This window comes from Ipomoea nil, unplaced genomic scaffold, assembly GCF_001879475.1.
Source record: "Ipomoea nil cultivar Tokyo-kokei standard unplaced genomic scaffold, Asagao_1.1 scaffold0268, whole genome shotgun sequence".
Classification (NCBI taxonomy): domain Eukaryota; kingdom Viridiplantae; phylum Streptophyta; class Magnoliopsida; order Solanales; family Convolvulaceae; genus Ipomoea; species Ipomoea nil.
Genome location: NW_017616696.1, coordinates 5,954,448 through 5,974,776, shown reverse-complemented (window position 1 = coordinate 5,974,776; position 20,329 = coordinate 5,954,448).

Sequence of the window (20,329 nt, the reverse complement as noted above, 5' to 3'; positions counted from 1 at the left end):
TCTCCCTAAGTCCCCTACCCCAAGGGCCCCCCACACTCTGACCCGACAGAGCATTGTAGGAAGTTGTAAATCACGGTGACTCAATGGTTCAGCAGACAGGACCAAATGCCGGTGCGAACAAGGAATCTGCCCACTTTGGACATAATTCCCGCACTGCCGCCGCCGAGGTTCAAACCTTGGTCTTTTCTCCCAAATACTGCCCACTAAACCATTGAGCTAAGCCCGTGCGGGTTAAATAAGTAATTCTAAGTTTACAAATGCAAGATAATATAGTCAAGATTGATTATAATTGTCAATAAAATAATTGTATAGTTATGGTTGAAACCAAATACGGGACATAAGGGAGAACAAATAAAAATTAGGGCATAAAATATTAAATATATACTAATATTGTTTGAGGAGATTTCGACATTAGGATTTGTGGTTAAGTTCTATTAAGACTTTAATATTAGAATTAGATTAATGGTGTAATTATAATTCTATATTAGACGTTAATATTAGAATTAGACTAACGGTGAATTAACGGTATTTAACGGAAAAGTTAAATGGATAATCATATAATTAAGGATAAATTAGAAAAATTTTTAAAAAAAATTAAAACCTGAACAATTTGAACCATCATTTGATTTAATAATTTGACAGTCATTTTTTCTACCCAATGTTAATAATTAAATAAATTCGTTGGTCAAATCCGCTAACTGCTGATTGTCAAACAAGAACATTGCAGGGTAGTTCTCACTTCAAATTGTTGTGTGATTTGAATACTCTCTTTGTCACAAAATCTCTCAAGTAGTTAATATGATTGGCTTTATTAATTATATATATATTTTTTTTAATTTTTTCATGGTATTAATAAAATACTTGGTAAATAAATATATAGCATTATTTTGTATTATAACTTTGATATTTAATTAGAAAAATAGTGCACAAAAAAGATAATAGACAATGTAGTGAATATAATCAATTGATGAATTTGAATGTAAAATTTTTTACATTTGAGAAAAATAAAGACAATATAACTAATGAAAATATTTCTCTTAATTAATTTATTGATAATGAATAATTTTTTTTTCACTGAATTAAGACATTGTAAGGATAATGTAGCGAATATAATCAATTAATAAATTTGAATATAAAGAATTTTTATATTGTAGAAAAATAAAGATAATATAACTAATACAATTATTTCTTTTATTTAATTTATTGATAATAAATAATTTTTTTTTTGAATAAAGGCATTGTGGACACATAATTCTAAATTAAAGAAATGCATATCTATAATTTTTTGTTGTAGCTACTAAATTATTATTTATATATAATTTAATAAGAGTAAAATAGAGTACTAATTATGCCAACTTTGATTGGGATGAGGTTCGAACCTAAGACCTTTTTTTTTTTTTTTTGAAATCAATGAGTAAGTTAACGGTGAACTAACGACAATTCTTAAAATTTTAACGGAATTAGTAACGGTGTGTGAGTATTTTAGGAAATTTTAGTGTAAAATTTAAATCTTATCAATCTTTTAATCAATCTGAGCCATTCATTTGATTAAAATCTGTGACCGCCATTTTTTCTACCCATTATAGGCCTAACTCTCTTGGGCTCTTATTAGTATATATATATAGTAGATTTTAATCAATCTGAGCCATTCATTTGATTAAAATCTGTGACCGCCATTTTTTCTACCCATTATAGGTCTAACTCTCTTAGACTCTTATTAGTATAGTAGATAATAAAAATAAAGGTATCGTTATTTTGCTTTTATATATATATATATATATATATATATATATATATATATATATATATATATATATATATATATATATATATATATAATTCTTTAATTAAAAATTTAACTTTCAAGACTTGCACAATTTGTAAAAAATTTCTCTCCCTCGTAAATAGTAAAATAATTCCCTCTCAAAACAAATTAATTACCTTGGCGCAAAAACTTATTCCCCTCAGAACATACGGAGAATAGAACTGTAGAAATCGTTTCAGTCTCAACGCCGAGTACGTTGCCGCCTCCAACCTCCGTCGCCGAGGACGGCGCCGCCTACAGCCTCCGCCGCTGAGTACGTCGCCGCCGGTAACCTCCGCCGCAGACACGCCGTACGTCTCCGCCTCCGATGCCGCCACCAACAGTGCCGTACGCCGCCCCCTCCAACCGCCGCCGGTGCCGTGGAAACTGGTGTGAAAAATGTCAGGTTGGTTTTTCTCTTGTAATGTAATAAGTTGTCAGATTCATCGAAATATTATTTGATTGTATCAATGTATGTGTTTATGCTAAACACTTTTGGATTGAAGGGTTGAGGAATTGGGGATTGAATTTTTAGGGTTTGTGAAATATGGGATTAGGGAGTGATGATTCAAATATGGGATTAGAGAGGACTAAATAAATATACATGTTCAAATATGACATCAATGCAATTCTTATGCAATCAATTAATCATACTCAAATCTATTATAAAGCAGTGAAAATGGATTTAGTATAAGATAGAACTCAAAATTTCACTTTCAGATTAAGATTATCAAAGGAGGAGGCAATTTTGATGTTATTCTTATGCAGACCTGTTTTAATATCTCAAAAACATAGTAAAGAAATTTGAAAAAAAAAATATTGTTCATTATTTAATTGGTGGTGGTTCCCTTGGGCTACAAATTTATTATCATGTTCTTCTTGTGGTGGTTCCCTTATCTGGTTACAGTGGCTAATATGTCCATTTCCTGAAACATTCACATGCAGTTAATATCTATATAGGAAGCTAATATCATGAATAAATTTTTGTTTTTTACAGTGATTATATATATATAGTGGAAGGGGTTGATAATAAAATCCCAAGCAACAGAGAATGTTGGGGGATTTTAGTATTTGTTACAGAGTTTACATATTGTATCTCCATACTATGGGTCTTCCTTTTGCAAATGAGTGTGTTGTGTGCGGTATAGATTTGTTCAATATGTATAAAAATGTGTGGTTTTATAGAAAAAAATTTGAGTATGTTTTGTTTGAAAGGAGCATTGAAGGACCATTGAGAGACTAATGCAATCCCTTTCATGAACTAAAAATGTTCTAAAAGTAAGAAATATATATTCATTTTTTTGGGTTTTGACTTGTTTCCTAGATTTGTTACTGTTATGTTGTATAATTGACTTGTGACCTAATTCTTGCAAGTATGTGAATGTATGATTGTATGTGCTAAATTTTAGTTTGACTGGAAATTCTCCATGAATTTTTGGTTTCAATGCAGAAGATTTTCCAGGGCATGCATGTGATTTGATATTGGATCATTTTTCTTGGAATTACTAAAGATTTTCAAGAATGTTTATGCTTTATGAGGAAGTGACTCAGAATGGGAGTCTGAAGGACTATACAACTGGGATGGCAGAATTGGAAGAGTTTGACTTTTTCGATGGCTATTGCATTTATATATACTAATGGTAAACCTAATTTTACTAAACTTAATTCCTATATAGTTGATGAGCTGATACATATTATTTGCCTTTTTCATTATATAATAAATACGGAGCGAAGATAGAATTTGATAGAAGTATGGAGTTATAAAACTTGGTGAGTTTGCCTGGATTCCATCCATTCTGCAATGGCAGCTTCCAGTAGTCTTGTAGACCAATTGGTCCTATAACTGAATTCGTAAAGGATTTGGTGAACAGACAAAGATAACATGCATAGTCAACATTTTGCAATTCATTTTTCTTTTTTTTTTTTTCTTCTTAATTCAAAATTGTATGGACATTATTTTCATAAACCAGTTTAAGAATGAGCACATAACCACTTAAAATTCTGACATTTTGAAATTTCTTTGTCTTATGGGTACTGACCTTGGTAAAGAAAGAGATTAGGAATGAAGGTATTTTTCCTTTTAATCTACCAAGGCATATACCATATCACTATTTCAATTTGTTGTGTGTTATACCACTTTAAATGTTAGACCTTATTTATAACTTGATTATACAATTCTTTTTCTAATTTGTACTTTATTCTTATGCTTTGCTGGTACTTTAGGGAAACAACAAAGGAGCTAAGTAAAACTTTTTTGGGAAATTGTAAGGTAATTTAAAAATTTTAACTAATTATATATAAGTGTTTGTATATCAATATATCTAGATAAATTGTTAATGCCTTTTTGAATGTTTGAAAGTTTGAACTGAAATAGAGAGTTCAAACTTTCAATGCTTGAATGTTTGAAAGTTGAGCAGTAAGGATAAAACTGTCTGTTGAACTGAAACTTTCCATATTGTAGATATGATAGTTCAAACTTTCCCTTCTTTGTTTTCTGTATCATTATTACATTATCTGAATAATCAACAATTATGAAAGGGCTATGAAAATGTTTTATGTCGCAACTGGGAATAAAAAGAAAGGGCCACGAAAAGCTGTTTGAGAAATTGTCAAGGTAATTTAAGATTTTTAACTAAGTATATATAAGTGTTTGTATGTCTATATATCTAGATAAATTGTTAATGCACATGCAAATATTGTTTAACATCTATAGGGTCCTCGTCAACCAGATAGTAACCAATGTGGGTTCTATGTCATGGCTTAAATGGGAACTTTAATTGATAATATGCTAGCCATGGATGATAAAGATTCTGTACAAGCACTAGTAAGATTTTTATAATTATCTTTTAATTATTTCAATTAATTTTATAAAATTTATCATATTGTAATTATGTTGAGTACTTATATATTTACTAACTTTTGACATGTAGTTCCAACAAGTTGAGTACGACGAAACGGTTATTGATTTGGTGCGTTCTGAATGGGCAGATAGTGTCTTAACTTATATAGATTAGGTATGATTTTGATGATTAGAACTTTGTAAACATTTAGACTTGGTTCTTGGAAATGTTTTTTGAAGTATTATGACTTGGTTGGTGATTGGTATTGGTTATTGTAGTACTTAGAGTTGGTAATTAGTTCGCTAGTGTATTTTGAACCTTGTGAACATTGTGTAACAACACTTGGTGATGGTTTTTTGATAAATTACTTTTTTATATGATTATGTTTAAAATCTAAACAGGTTAAAAATAACGGTTTAAATTAAATTATTCTTTCATTTTTTCTTTAAAAAAGCATAGAAAACACTCTGCAAATCCGCATACTGGTAGTTAGAAAACACTCCGCAAATCCTGCTTCCTATTGCGATCTTACGCTCGAATGGCGGCACCACCGGGGGCCGTCGTGCCCCCTCCTTGCACCTTCGCCGATATTCTCACCCACACCTCTGATGCTTCGCCTCTTCGACCGGCGGGTAGATACAAGGGTATGCCCGCAGTCACTTTCTCTGATGATGATGTTCGTCAATTTTCCCACAAATTCCGATTTGCTCTGGTGGGCAAATTCGCGAAAAGTTGTCCGCCAATGGTGGACATTCGCAAGACTTTCGACCAAATCGGATTTGGTGGAGCGTTCTCTCTCGGTTTGATAGATCAACGCCATATTCTGATCAACTTCGACCATGAGAATGACTTTCAACGTTGCTGGCTCCGACGAACCTGGTCGATCAAAGGTGCTCTAATGCGTGTCTTTAAATGGTCTCCGAATTTCAGGCCTGAGATCGAATCGCCAGTTGTACCGGTGTGGATAGCATTCGAAGGCTTGCCGGCACACCTCCAGGATAAATGTGCTATCTACTCGATTGCCAATTTGATTGGCCCCCCGTTGAAGGTTGATGCCTCCACTCTTACGCACAATAGGCCCTCCCTGGCTCGGGTCTGTGTGGAATTGAATGTCAGCACCCCCCTCACTGAACAGGTTTGGATCAACAATGGCTCCTTTGGTGGCTTTGTGCAGAAAGTATCGTACGAATTCGTCCCTCCATATTGTTTGGGCTGCCAAAAATTTGGTCATCTGTCACCAAATTGCCGAGCACAGATGGAAGGACGCAAGGATCCCCGGATTGAACCTATGCCCAGTCGCCAAACCACTGATTGTTCCACCAAGAAAAAGATGGCGGCTAATCGAACAAGAGACCGCACATCGGAGTGTTGATCCTCCGGTGAGCCCTGCCCCTGATCCCCCGGCGATTGCTCCAGAATTCCAACCAGATGATAGAATACAAGAAACCGATATCTCTACGTCACAGGTAGCCATCCCAGACGCTAATGCGTTTCTGGGGGATACAGTCATAGATGATCAGAGCCTCCTTCAGCTCTCCCAATCAGATTCGCAACCTGGCCATTTATCAGAAGGTGACGAGGCTCATGATTTTCAAGCATACAGTCAATCCCTGCTTGAGTCCTGGAAAGAAGACAGTAAGCGTTTTGCCTCTAAGTTAGGTAAATCCCTGCCAGATGATTTCATAACTGTAACCAAGAAAAAGAGGCGGCCTCGCAAGGATTATTCAGCGAATGTCCCTGCTGTCACGACGCGCCTCGCTGCTGGAAAAATCGCCCGCGTTTCCTTCTCCCACCGATTGAAATGAATCTGCTAAGTTGGAACGTCAGGGGCCTGCTAACCTCACGGCGCAGGCTCAAAAAAATTGTGAGACGTGAGCGCATTCAGTTTGTTTCAATTCTTGAACCGATGGTATCCCAAGATCGGTTGAATAATTTTGTTCGTGCTCAACTTTGACGATGGCTATGCATCCTTGACATCGAAAATTTGGCTGTTTTGGTCTGATTCTTGCGTGGTTGATGTGCTTCTTGACACTGAGCAGTTTCTTCTTTGCAAAGTTCAGTACCTACCTTGGAATTTCTCCTTCAGATTCTGTGCAATCTATGCGAAGCACACTCGTGCGGAAAGGGCACGATTGTGGGAACAACTGGCTTCCTGGTTGGATAGTCTTGATCCGATCCTTTTAGGTGGTGACTTCAACGTCATCGCTAGCATTTCTGAGTACCGAGGTGAGGCTGTGCCGGATATGAATAATATCACTGACTTTTCAGATTTTATAAATGATAATTCCCTGATTGATCTACCAGTTTTAGGGAACCAGTACACCTGGCACGGTGTTCGCAGTTCGGGGGCAGTGTGGAAACGGCTTGATCGCTTCTTGCTGAATGCTTCTATGCGGGACTATTTTACAAACATTACAATTAATATTCTGCCACGAACTACCTCGAATCATGCGCCAATTCTTCTACAAGGGGCGAATGCAGCTCTGTCTGTACCAAAGCAATTCAGATTCCAGAATATGTGGCTATCACACTCGGACTTTAACTCTCTTGTTACAGCTAATTGGTCTCTCCCAGCAGCCGGGGGAGGCATGCGGGCTCTGGCTTACAAGCTTAAGCGTCTCAAATCAGCTCTTCGGGTCTGGAACATGGAATCCTTTGGGAATATTTTTGACCGTGTCAAAGATCTCGAAGCCAGAGTGGCAGAGGCAGAGGTCATCCATGCAAACAGCCCATCAGGTGAAGCAAGATCAACGCTCCACAATCTTCAAGCTGATCTCCTCCTTGCCTTAAAACGTGAAGAATGTTTTTGGAAACAGAAGGCGCGGGTCAAATGGCTTAAGGAGGGCGATTCAAATACTCATTTTTTTCATGCTGTGGTAAAGGACAGGCATCGCAGGCAAAGGATCTGTGCTATCAAAAGGCAAGATGGCGCTCTAGTAACCTCGCAATCTGATATTCAGGCTGAGGCAGTTGCATTCTACTCTAATTTGTTCTCCACTGAGGCCTGTTCAGATTTGGATTCTCTTTTGCAGTGCCTCCCAAGTGACCTCGTCACTTCGGAGACGGGGCCCCTATTAGCACCGCTTACACAAGACGAGGTTAAAAGCGCAGTTTGGAAATTGGATCCTGACAGTGCGGCAGGTCCAGACGGGTTTTCGGGGTCCTTCTTCCGTCACTGCTGGGATATTGTCAAGGGGGATGTTTATAATGCAACTATAGATTTTTTTACAGGGGTGCCACTGCCGAGGGCCATGGCAAGTGCTCAAATCGTACTGATTCCCAAAAAGTCCAACCCGGATTCCTTTGCAGACTTTAGACCAATCTGCCTCTGCACGTTTATGAGCAAAGTGTTTACCAGGATCATTACTTCTCGCCTCAGTCCGATTCTCCCGAAGATAATCTCCAGGGAACAAGCGGGGTTTGTGGAAGGCCGGAGCATCCAGGACAATGTTCTTTTGGCCTTCGAGTTGTTGCAATTCTTGAATAAAAGGTGTCGGGGCTCGAATGTCATAATTAAGCTAGACATGATGAAAGCATTTGATCGGGTAGAGTGGCCATGCCTGCGTGCAATTTTAATTAGACTCGGCTTCCCGCTCCCCTTTGTTAACATCATTATGCAAAATCTGGAGGCAACCAGGTTGTCGGTCTTAGTAAATGGGATCAGTTGTGGCTTCTTTCAACCCACAAGAGGGGTCAAGCAAGGGGATCCTTTATCTCCACTGCTCTTTATTTTGGTCTCGGAAGCTTTGTCCCGCTCTCTCATTTTGAAGATGGGAACTGGCATGCTCTCGCCATATTCTTCGTCGGTGGGATGCCCCACGATCACCCATTTAGCTTTCGCCGACGACATCATTATCTTTGCTAATGGGGCGTCGAGATCTTTGAAAGCCTTGGTAGAGGTGCTCACGCAATACCAAGCCGGATCAGGTCAGAAGATTAACTTCCGGAAAAGCTTCTTTGTTACTTCCAGGCACTGCTCAGACCGCCGGGCTTCCGCTATGGCACGGTTGCTCGGCATGCAGAAATCAGTCTTGCCTTTTCGCTACTTGGGTGTAAACTTATTCGTGGGCAGAAATCGCCCGCTATATTACCAACATTTATTGGAGAAGGTTGACAGTAAACTCCTCGGCTGGCAGCGAAGGCTTCTATCACCGGGCGGCAGGCTGACGCTAATCAAACATGTGCTGGCTATGATTCCCCTATACACGGTGGCTTCAACCATGCTTCCACGCCAAACAGAAAAATCCCTTGAATCTAGGTTTGCTAAATTTTTCTGGGGTACTGTGAATGGGCAGCAAAAGAGACATTGGGCGGCTTGGGACAAGATCTGTTACCCTACTGAAGAAGGCGGTATGGGTGTCCGGTCGCTCAACACCATACAACACGCTTTCTCAGCGAAGCTGCAATTCAATTTTTTACGAGAGAATTCCTTGTGGACTGATTTCCTTAGGGCCATCTACCCGGACGACAGATTCCGCAGGACTGCTTCGATCACCTGGAGGCGCATGCAACAACAGAAAGATTTTGTGGCTGATAACATGGTGGTGAGCTCTACAGGAATTCCAGTTTGGGCGCCATCTACTTACGGAGACTTCACGCTCTCTACGGCTTATGACCTCCTTTGCCCGAAGCAAGGTCACAGCCTGTCCTCATCTTGCATCTGGGGCGGTGGTTTGCCGTCAAAAGTCTCTATATTCATGTGGCGGCTGCTCAGACGTTTACTACCTTTTCCGGACATTATCCAAGCTTTCGGTTTCTGCCTGCCCTCAATTTGTCCGCTCTGCAAGGCCCATTCGGCGTATCTAAATCAATGTTTATATGATTGTCACTTGGCTCGGGAGATTTGGATGCATTTTGGGGGTTTTTTTGGCTTGTCTACTGCAGGGTCTATCCGCGCCTAGTGTCATGCTTGGTGGCTATTGGCGCCGGCGGGATCGGCGCTTGACTCCTTTGCTAAATTGGTTCCCTGTATGATTTTATGGTTCTTATGGAGGGCGTACAACGACTGTATTTATGGCGAAGCACCTTTCTCGACCGCCGGAGCTGTCGCTAAAATCAAGCGAGAGTTGGTTTTACTCTCTTTGGCACATCCCATTCGATGTTCAACTACTCTGGATTTTGTTCTTGTAGCTGCTGGGTTGGTGGCGCGTTTTGCTGCTCCCCCCAGGACTGTATCTCTGTGGGTGAAGTGGCTCTCGCCGCCAACGGGAAGATTGAAACTCAACACGGATGCCATTTTCACGGGGGGCGGTGTCGCGGGAGGAGCCTGCTTAAGGAACTCGCGTGGCCAGCTTCTTGTGGGGCTCTGCTTTCGCTTTGAAGCGTCATCGGCGCTAGAAGCTGAGGCTTGGGCACTTCGTCTTGCCATCCAATGGTGTGAAGCCTTTGCTAGAAGGCCGCTCGAGGTGGAGGTGGATTCGCTAGCTCTTACTGTCCTAATCTCATCTGGAACATCGCGTCTGCCATGGAGGATAAGTGACGCCATCCTCTTCATTCGATCATGTCTCGACTCTTGGGGCTCATCAATTCGCCATGTTTACCGGGAGGCCAATCGGTTAACTGACGCTCTTGCAGCAGTAGGACTTAGTTATACTGTATCGCAGGTTTTTGCTAGTGCTGATTCCTTACCTGTATCGGCCAAAGTGGCTTTTCTGTACGATCTTGGAGGCTTTGCCTCGCGGCGGGCTATTCGGCATCAATAAAGACCTTTTATTTAAAAAAAAAAATAACGGTTTAAAACCGTTGTCTTTCATATATAAGACAACGGTTAAAAACTGTTGTCTATTCTTCAAATTATTGAGAATACAGCAGGTTTCGACAACACATAATAGACAACGGTTAAAAATTGGCGTCTTTTCTACAGAAGACAACAGTTTAAAACCGTTGTTTATGGGTGTGACTTCGTTGTCTTTTCTAGAAAAGACAAAGGTTAAAAACCGTTGTCTGTGCGTGACTTTTAACAACACCAGTTTCAACAATACTCAATAGACAACGGTTCAAAAACCGTTGTTTTTTTCTAGAAAAGACAACGGTGAAAAACCGTTGTCTATGTGCGTGACTTTTAACAACACTGGTTTCATCAACACTCAATAGACAACGGTTCAAAAACCGTTGTCGTTTCTAGAAAAGACAACGGTTAAAAACCGTTGTCTATGTGCGTGACTTTTAACAACACCGGTTTCAACAACACTCAATAGACAACGGTTCAAAAACCGTTGTCGTTTCTAGAAAAGACAACGGTTAAAAACCGTTGTCTATGTGCGTGACTTTTAACAACACCGGTTTTAACAACACTCAATAGACAACGGTTCAAAAACCGTTGTCGTTTCTAGAAAAGACAACGGTTAAAAACCGTTGTCTATGTGTGTGACTTTTAACAACACTGGTTTCAACAACACTCAATAGACAACGGTTCAAAAACCGTTGTTGTTTCTAGAAAAGACAACGGTTAAAAAACCGTTGTCTATGTGCGTGACTTTTAACAACACCGGTTTCAACAACACTCAATAGACAACGGTTCAAAAACCGTTGTTGTTTCTAGAAAAGACAACGGTTAAAAAACCGTTGTCTATGCGCGGGACTTACAACAACACCGGCTTCAACAACAGAAATTATACCCCTACGACAACGGTTATTAACCGTTGTCTATGTGCATTTTTCTTGTAGTGCGAATACCTTCAACCACAAGCAAAGCATCATATTCAATTTGAGCTACCTCAACTCCAAGTTCTTATAGCCATTTCAAAGCTTCAGGAACAACAACAACTAGTTATCACTTACCACTTGATCATCAATCAGGAAAGATAACTTATATCTACCATTTTATTGAGACCACCAAGGTTAAAGGAAGAGGATCGGCCTACCACTTAGATGAGCCTAGAAGAAGAGGACATGACACCTATTAAAAAAAAAAACTTCCACACAGGTTACTTAGGGTGTGTTTGGAAACCCGGAGAATGATTTCCAGAAATCATTTTCCGGGTTACGTTTCTAGTGTTTGGGAAGGAGGAAAATACTAAAGTCAATGGAAAATGAAGTTTGGTCAATGAAAAATTGAGTCATTTTTACGGAAAATGTCTTCCCCTTTTTTTAAGGGGAAGTCATTTTCCGCTTCATCTTCTTCGCACATGAGACTACCAACTCCTCCTTCGCACAAGACCAGTGAGACCATGAACATCCCCTTCTTCGCACAGAGACTACAGAGACGACCAATGCGACATTCACCATCTTCTCAATCACCGAAAACCATTTCCGACTGTGGGTACGAAAACCCACAGCCGGAAACGTAATGGTTTCCGACTTGGAAAACCAGAATCTATGGTTTTCCAAGCCAGAAACCAGATTGGTTTCCTTGGAAACCAATCTGGTTTCCTTGCCGGAAACCAAACCAGTACTCCAAACCAGAGTACTGGTTTGGTTTCCGGCAAAACGCTCCAATTTTATTTTTTTAAATTTTTTTTAAAAAAATTTATTGTTTGGGATTTTTAAAATAAATTGGAAGATTATAGGACAAACTAAATCTCTCTTTGCATTATAACAATCAAAATGATCAAGTATACAATTTTGTTCATTTTCCTACTTATTTTCTGAAAAATGAACCAAACACACAAAGACAGTTTTCTGTTGTGCAGCCAAACACTAGAAAGGAAAATGTTTTTCAGAAAATGAGTCATTTTCCAGAAGTCATTTTCCTGCTTTCCAAACGGACCCTTAGTTGAAAATGCACATAGTTATCTTTAATCTCATCCAACAATATTCATGACCAAAGTTTTGACGTGCTCTTAAGCCCATTACACCACATAGCATCAAAACTTAACATAAAACTTGAGTTAAAATTCAATGGTATAAAACTAGGGAAAATTGCATCTTTAGTCCCTGAGTTATAACCAAGTTCCGACTCAATTCCTAAGTTATGATCGTATCCGAGTTTAGTCCCTCAGTTATGAGTAAAGTAACGAGTTTGGTCCCCAGTGTTAATATTTGTCTGCAGCTAACGGAAAACTTAAAAACAATTTAATAATAGAGGGGTAAAATAAGAATTTCAAATTATAATCCCTTCTCATGTTGAAACCTATTGCGCAAAAGTCATTCTTTTCTTCTTTTACCTATAATCGAAGGTCTTTTTCTTGCTCAAGCTTTGAAATCTTAAATTCGTTCACTTCCAAGCTGCGAAATTCATAGGTAAGTTGTTTATCTATTTTATATGTTTAAATAAATAATCAATATTCTCTGTATTGATGAACTAATTTAACTATTAATTATAGGATTTCATCTTTTAATTGTGGTACTTCATCTTTTGGGAATAATTTTCGATGTAGATGTTATAATTTATTACCCATCAAAATGTCATGGAGTTATGCTAATCGATGGAAAATATACCAAGCTTGTCTATGTTATGGAGCAAATTTTTGTATTTGTCAAAAACTGTAGTTTAAGTTATTTTTTTATAAATAGAATTGAAATACTGAAATTTGATTTTTTAGAAAAACGAGGGTAGGATTTCTTCGCTGATTACATAAGCAACTTAGGCTTTTGTCAATTTGGAAAAAGTACTTTGACTAAGTTTATAAGTTCTATTAAGGAATTTACTTATTTACCTATTAAATTAACTTTGTCAACAAACCACTAGTGTTGGGGACCAAACTCACCACCAACCGAATGACAAAAAATGGATACCATAATAATACAGAGACTGAATCGTCACTACAGTTATAACTAGAGAAATAGGGACTAAACTCGGCATTTTTCCATAAAACTATTGACATTTTTGTTGCATAGGATCTCTCTAAGCCAATATCATACAAGTAAATGAAGGAATTAAGGATATAACTAATATTAATTACAAAAACATCCAAAATCTCGTAAACAATTCTCTGAATGCCCTCTGAATTTTCCGCTGCTTTGCAACTCCATGAAATAGCTTGTTTGAATGTTTGTATCAATACATACAACGCTGCTATCATTTCGTACCGACTTTATCGCCGCTCTTCATCGCCTTGATGTTCCGCCAAAGGTACTTTCCGCTCGCCATGTCAACGAATACACACACCCCATTCTGAACCATCGCAACCAAATCGCGCTCCCGTTTATCTTCTGCAGGTGCTTTGTGCTGGAAGGTTGATGATGATGAGTCGTCGGAGACGGCGAATTCGTCTAGCTCCGCCGAAGACCGCACCGTCCTCCAGGCAAAATATCCGGCCAACGCTGCGGACAGGAACACCAGGATGAATCTTAGAGGACACATTATACTGCTATCTCTCTCTCCCACAGAAATTGATTCTTGAGATTTCTTGAAAGTGATTCTGATTGTACTCGTAGCCAGCCACTTTCCTTATAATAGAGGCAATTGTAATTTGTAAGTATCTCATATCCTATTCAAACTAGGAATAAACGCTACTCCTAAATGAATAAGGAGAAGAGAGTATATATAAAGACCCTCTCAATAAACTTAAGCGGGAAATGACGCTTTTTCTTTCTGAGTTATATATTTACGGGGCGTTTGGTTGGAAGGAATGAATTAAGGGGGAAAAGAATTGTAATTCGGTGGGAAAAGAATAAGGTGGGAATAAAGTAGGAATTACAATTACATTGTTTGGTAGGGAGGAATAATGAAAATGGGAGAAGTGATATAAAGACTAAAATACCCTTTTGTGTAATACTATTAATAATAGCATCCAAGGACAAATATGTCTTTTCTTTCTCTTTCCCTTTGCATGAATTCATTGAATTGCAATTCATAGGGGGGACCTATGAATTGCAATTCAATGAATTGAGGGAATTGCAATTCCCTCCAACCAAACAATGTAGTTTATAATTTCATTGAATTGCAATTCAATTACAACGCAATTCATGCCAACCAAACACCCCGTTATTACTTATAGTACTTTTTCTCCATAAATTATTCAAGTGACTGTTTTTCCTCTTGAAATGTTAAATGGATATATTTATCTTTTTTCTTTTTCAACAAATTATGACCATAATTTGGTTCAAACCAAACAGACACTATAGGAACCAAACCGAAATATTCTAATTACAATTTAGAATCGAAACTCGATATTTAGAGTTTATTAAAATCGCGAACCGGGACGGCCGGTTCATGTTCCGAACTGGAAAAAAATACATTTATTGTTGAATTTATACTATTTTAAAATAAAAAATAAAATTTTAAAATAAAAACTGTTCAAAATCGCGAACGGATCCAGAACCGCCGGTTCACGGTTCAGGATCCAGTTTTTTTGATTCATAATTTTAATAAACTGAAATCCAAATATTGGGTTCTGGATCTGAATCATAACCGAAAACTTTTAATTCGATTGCTATAGTCGCCAGTTCAATTCGAATCGAACCGTGGTCATCCCTACGTATACACAATAATTTGTTGGAGAAGAAAAATAAATAAAATATTTATTTTAAGGGTAGAAATGTCAATTTAATATATGAGGGGGAAAAACTGTCACTTTAAAATAATTGAGGGGGCTAATGTGCTTACATGAATAATTCAGGGGAGAAAAGTGCTATAAGCATATAACTCATGAATAATTCAAAACCATACTTTGTGAGGTCTAAGAGTCCTTTTGAGAGAAATTTTCTAAATTTCCTTAGAAAGTAGTACATGTGAGGTCTAAGAGACCTTCGTCTCCGACCATGGAGATGAAGAGACCTTCGTCTCCATGGCTAGGGAGACAAATTTTCGTCTCCATGGCCGGAGACGATTCGTCTCCGGCAGTTCTAGTTTTTTTTTTTTTTTTTTTAATTTTATTTAATTTTATTTGTTTTAATTAATTATTTTATTTAAAATTATATTTAAAATTGGTAACCGCTACGTCAGCACAATTTCAGGTCAACAGGTCATTTTAGACCTAATTGCATGATTTTGTGTAGTTCAAGGACTCAATTGCATTGTTTTTTAGTTCGATGGCCTAATTGCACTGTGCAGTTCGGTGGCCTATTTGACCCTTATTCCAAAAAAAAAAAAAAAAAAACTGTTTTTACGCGTTCAATGTGCATCTACAGTGAAAATCCTTTCTTTTATTTGTGGCAGTGGGTTTCACAAAAAAATTTATATTTGCAAGAGTAAAATTTTCCTCTCATTTCTTTCTTCCACCTAAGCCTAAAAGTGAGAGGAAAAAAAAAACATAATAAAAAAAATTATACTATTGGAGTTGCTCTAAGCATTTACAAATACTATATTAACTACATATGTAATGTTCAGTAAAGATCTAATATCCTTGGCTGAAGACACCTACCAAGGATCACTTGTGTCGTTCAAGAATTTGTGTCTCTTGAGATGTGCATGTCATGCAATTTGTTGAGTGCAATACAAAAACATTACCAAGGACATTGTGGAGTTGGCACTTACCACTTTTTTTTTTTGGATAAAACAAACTTTTATTAATTCAAGCCAGAGTAAATAACATCCACAACGGAAGGAGGAAGATAATTTATTCATTTTGTACCGTCAACAGTGAATACAGTTTCTCTAACCAAAATATGAGTTGTTTTATTCGCAGACCGTTTAGTAAACATAAAATTCATTTGACGAAAACTATTACCAATATGAGATCAAAGGAAGAACAACCAGTGGCATTACCAATACCCCCAACCACAAGCAAAGCATCAGATTCAATTTAGCTATATCAATTCCAAATTTTTTTAGCCATTTCAAACCTTCATGAACAACAACCAATTAACACTTACCACTTGATCATCAATAAGGAAAAATAACTTATATCTGCCATTTTATTGAGGCCACCACGTTTAAAGGAAGAGGATCGGCTCCTACCACTTAGATGAGCGTGGAAGAAGATAACATGAAATCTATTAAAAAAATATAACTTCATATATGATAGGAATAAGGGTCAAATAGGTCATTCAACTGTACACAATAATTCAATTATGCCACTGATCCTAAAAAGTCAACAATTGGGTCCCTAAACTAACCAATTTCAAACAATTCTTCCAATTTGAAAGTTTCCAACATGTCAACAGATCATCCTTCCAAATAAATTATTTTTTAAAAAAATAAATTTTTAAAATTAATTATTTAAATAAAAAAAATAAAAAAAATCGGACCGGCAGGAGACGACCGTCTCCGGCCAGTTTCTTCGTCTCCACTGCCGGAGACGAAGAAACTCTTCGTCTCAATGGCCGGAGACGACTCTTCGTCTCCGGCAGTGGAGACGAAGGGTTTCTTCGTCTCCCGCCATGGAGACGAAGAAACTGGTTGTCTCCGACCGGAGTCTGTTTTTTTTTTTAATTTAAAAATAATTATTTTTTAAAATTTATTTTTTAAAAAATAATTAATTTGAGAGGATAACCTGTTGGAAACCTTGAAATTGGAAAATTTGTTTGAAATTGATTAGTTTAAGGACTTAATTGTTGATTTTTTTGGTTCAGTGACCTAATTGCATTATCGTGTGTAGTTCGATAGCCTATTTGCAGGGCCGTTCCAATTAAAATTGGGGTCCTGTGCAATATTAAAACGTGGGCCCCTTTTTTCAAGTAATTTTTATATTAGTTATAGAGAAAATTTCAATTTTGGTAATATGATTATAGGAGCTTCGTTAATTTCAACACCTAACTTTTAAAAGTGTCAATTTAGTACCTTGAGTATGTAATTTTTGTCAATTTTGGTCACTCTGGTCAAATTGCCGGTCAAATTTCACCGGAAAATTTTAATAGTTGAAATAATGAGGGTATTTTAGCCAAAATTGACATATATCTTGTGTAAAATGCTGATGAAAATTTTATAGAAAATTTATCTTTGGAACCTTTATTTATTGATAAATCTCTTTTAGGACCATTTTTCACAAGAATATCTATTAATTAGAATCAAGGGCATCTCAATTTCTTGGATCATATAAGTCAAATAAAAGCGAATCATTTAGTTTATCACTGTGACCAACATCATCTAAACAACTACCAACATTCTTATTATTTTCATTGTCACAGTGATACCTATCATCGTTGTGCACAATATCATTTAGATTTTAGATTTTTTCCAATCTCACAATCATCTTGATCTTCTATATGAAGATTAGCATCTAACAATTTTTTCTTGGCATCATCTTTTTGCTCCTTTATTTGACTTTTTCATCTAACAATTCTTTTTTTTTTTTTTTTGTAATGAATTTTTCAAGAACTCCCTTTTGAGATTGAGTTAGTTGCTCAATTCTTCTTTTCTTTTTACGCTTCTCAAACCCAGATGAATATTTTTTAGAAGACATAAAATTCTAAGGAAAAATAAAAATTTATGTAGAAACTCTATGAATAAATAATCAATCAAGAAACAAATTCTTGAATATATTATTCTGAAATCAGAATTATTAAGTCATGTAAATAACACAATAAACAAAAATTGTAAAACAATACGTAATTTTAATTACATGTCAAGAGAATTGAAGAACTTTAGAATTTGTATGATAAAAAAAAAAAGAATTGAAGAATCAGTAGCACACGAGTTGAATCTCGTCTTTGCGTCAATTCATTAAATTGTACTGGCTGGACAAAGAATAAAATTAAATTATATAATGCCTGCAAATTATCATCTTTAATAACTTATTTAGTGAATTGAGAATTCCCAAATTGACAAATTTAATTTACAATTTTGCATAATCAATTAGTAACTCAAAAAGAGCACTACTCAAATACTGAAATTATAAATAATACTCAAATTAAAGTGGAGGATGAACAAATACTCAGAGAGCTGTAGCAACCTCCTTCACACACGTCATCTGCTCAAAAGATTGGATATATATTAACTCTGCAAAAGTAATAAACAAATACCTAGACAATTTGTTGTAAAAATATCTCGTGAATCGTGATTCTCCTCTGTCCGTCCACTCCGTCGTAATTCGAACGCTACATTAAGGACTTATGGTCCGTTTGGTTCACGGAATAGATTGGGAATGGCATAGCATTCTCAGTAACAGACCTATTCTTCTGTTTGGTAACAATGTGTATTACTAGGAATAATGTTCCTAGTAATAGCCTATTACCTCAGATGAGGTAATAGCTATTACCAAGCCCCCCTTGGTATTAACTTATTCCTGAGTCCTCAGGAATAAAATATTTTTTTTTTCAATTTTAACCTTATCTTTCTCGCCGTTCTCTCCCTACGTATCATTCTACCCTTCCCCGATTCCTTCATCATCATCGATTCTTTCATCATCAACATCAAAGTCAAACAATTTTTCCAGCCACATCAAATTAAAGCATCATCAACATCAAAATCAAGCAAATCTTTCTGCCACATCAAAGGTAAATTTTCAGAATTTCATTTTTTACCAATTAAATATTTAATTATATATATAATTATACATATATATATACTGCGGCGGCGAGCCGCCGCCGCAGTAATATATATGTATACACTGCCGCGGCCTCATGTGGGCTACATACGGTCGCAAGCGGCAGGAAAACGGCGATCACCATCCGGACGTCTCCTCTCCCCTACGATCACTCGACGGTGGCCAGAAAATTTCCAAGGTGGTGCTGCGCAGACTTGAGTTTTTCCAGCGTGCAGAGTCGACGGACAAAGAGGTGGTCCGTGGGATCTGACGATGAGGAGGCCATTGTTAGTCGCACGATAGAATTTTAAATATGGATCAAAGCATTCGGCTGAGAATATCGAACTGAGTTATATCATAAATGTAATGCGATCAGTTCTAATTATCACAACCACGGAATCTGGGAGTGCCATCCGCTATTTTATCCACAAAAATCTCCAAGGCAGCTTTTATCATTAGTTCAAAAATATCCACAGAATAATGAATCTGCTGTACAAATGGAAAATGAACATTACTAATTACTAATATCATAATTTACAGATAATAATAATAATAATAATAATAATAATAATAATAATAATAATAATAATAATAATAATAATAATAATAATAATAATAATAATAATAATAATAATAATATATTTTATACAAGGGCATTTATGTCTTTTACTCATATATTCCATTTCTATTCCTTAACTAACCAAACGTTGGAATACAATTCCTAAAGTCTATTCCATCAGCGAACCAAACAACAGAATACAATTTCTATTCTATTCCTTACCTATTCCATTCCCTATGGAATAGAATTCCTATTCCCTCCAAATTGATTCCGTGAACCAAACGGCCCATTAGGGAATAGGTTAGTCGGCTTCGCAAAGTTCGCATGCTGAATCGCTATTCGCTGCTATATATATATATATTATAATTTTTTTTTTAAATAAGGGGCCCCCAAAATTTGGGGGCCCTGTGCGCCGGCCCTGGGCAGACTTGCCCAGGGACGGCCCTGCCTATTTGACCCTTATTCCTATATATATGTTACTTAGGGTCCGTTTGGAAAGCAGGAAAATGACTTCTGGAAAATGTTTTCTGGAAAATGAGTCATTTTCCGGAAAACATTTTCCTTTCTAGTGTTTGGTTGCATTCTGGAAAACTGTTTTTGTGTGTTTGGTTCATTTTCTGGAAAATGAATGGAATTGTATAATTAAACATTTTAATTATTTTATTTAGAATATTATAACATGTATAATAATATATAATAATATAATAATAATTTTAAATATAATAAAAATAATAACTAATAATATATCAAAAATATTATGGTGGTGGTGGTGTAGTGGTAGTGGTGTTATTTGTTATATAATAATAATAATAATAATAATAATAATAATAATAATTGG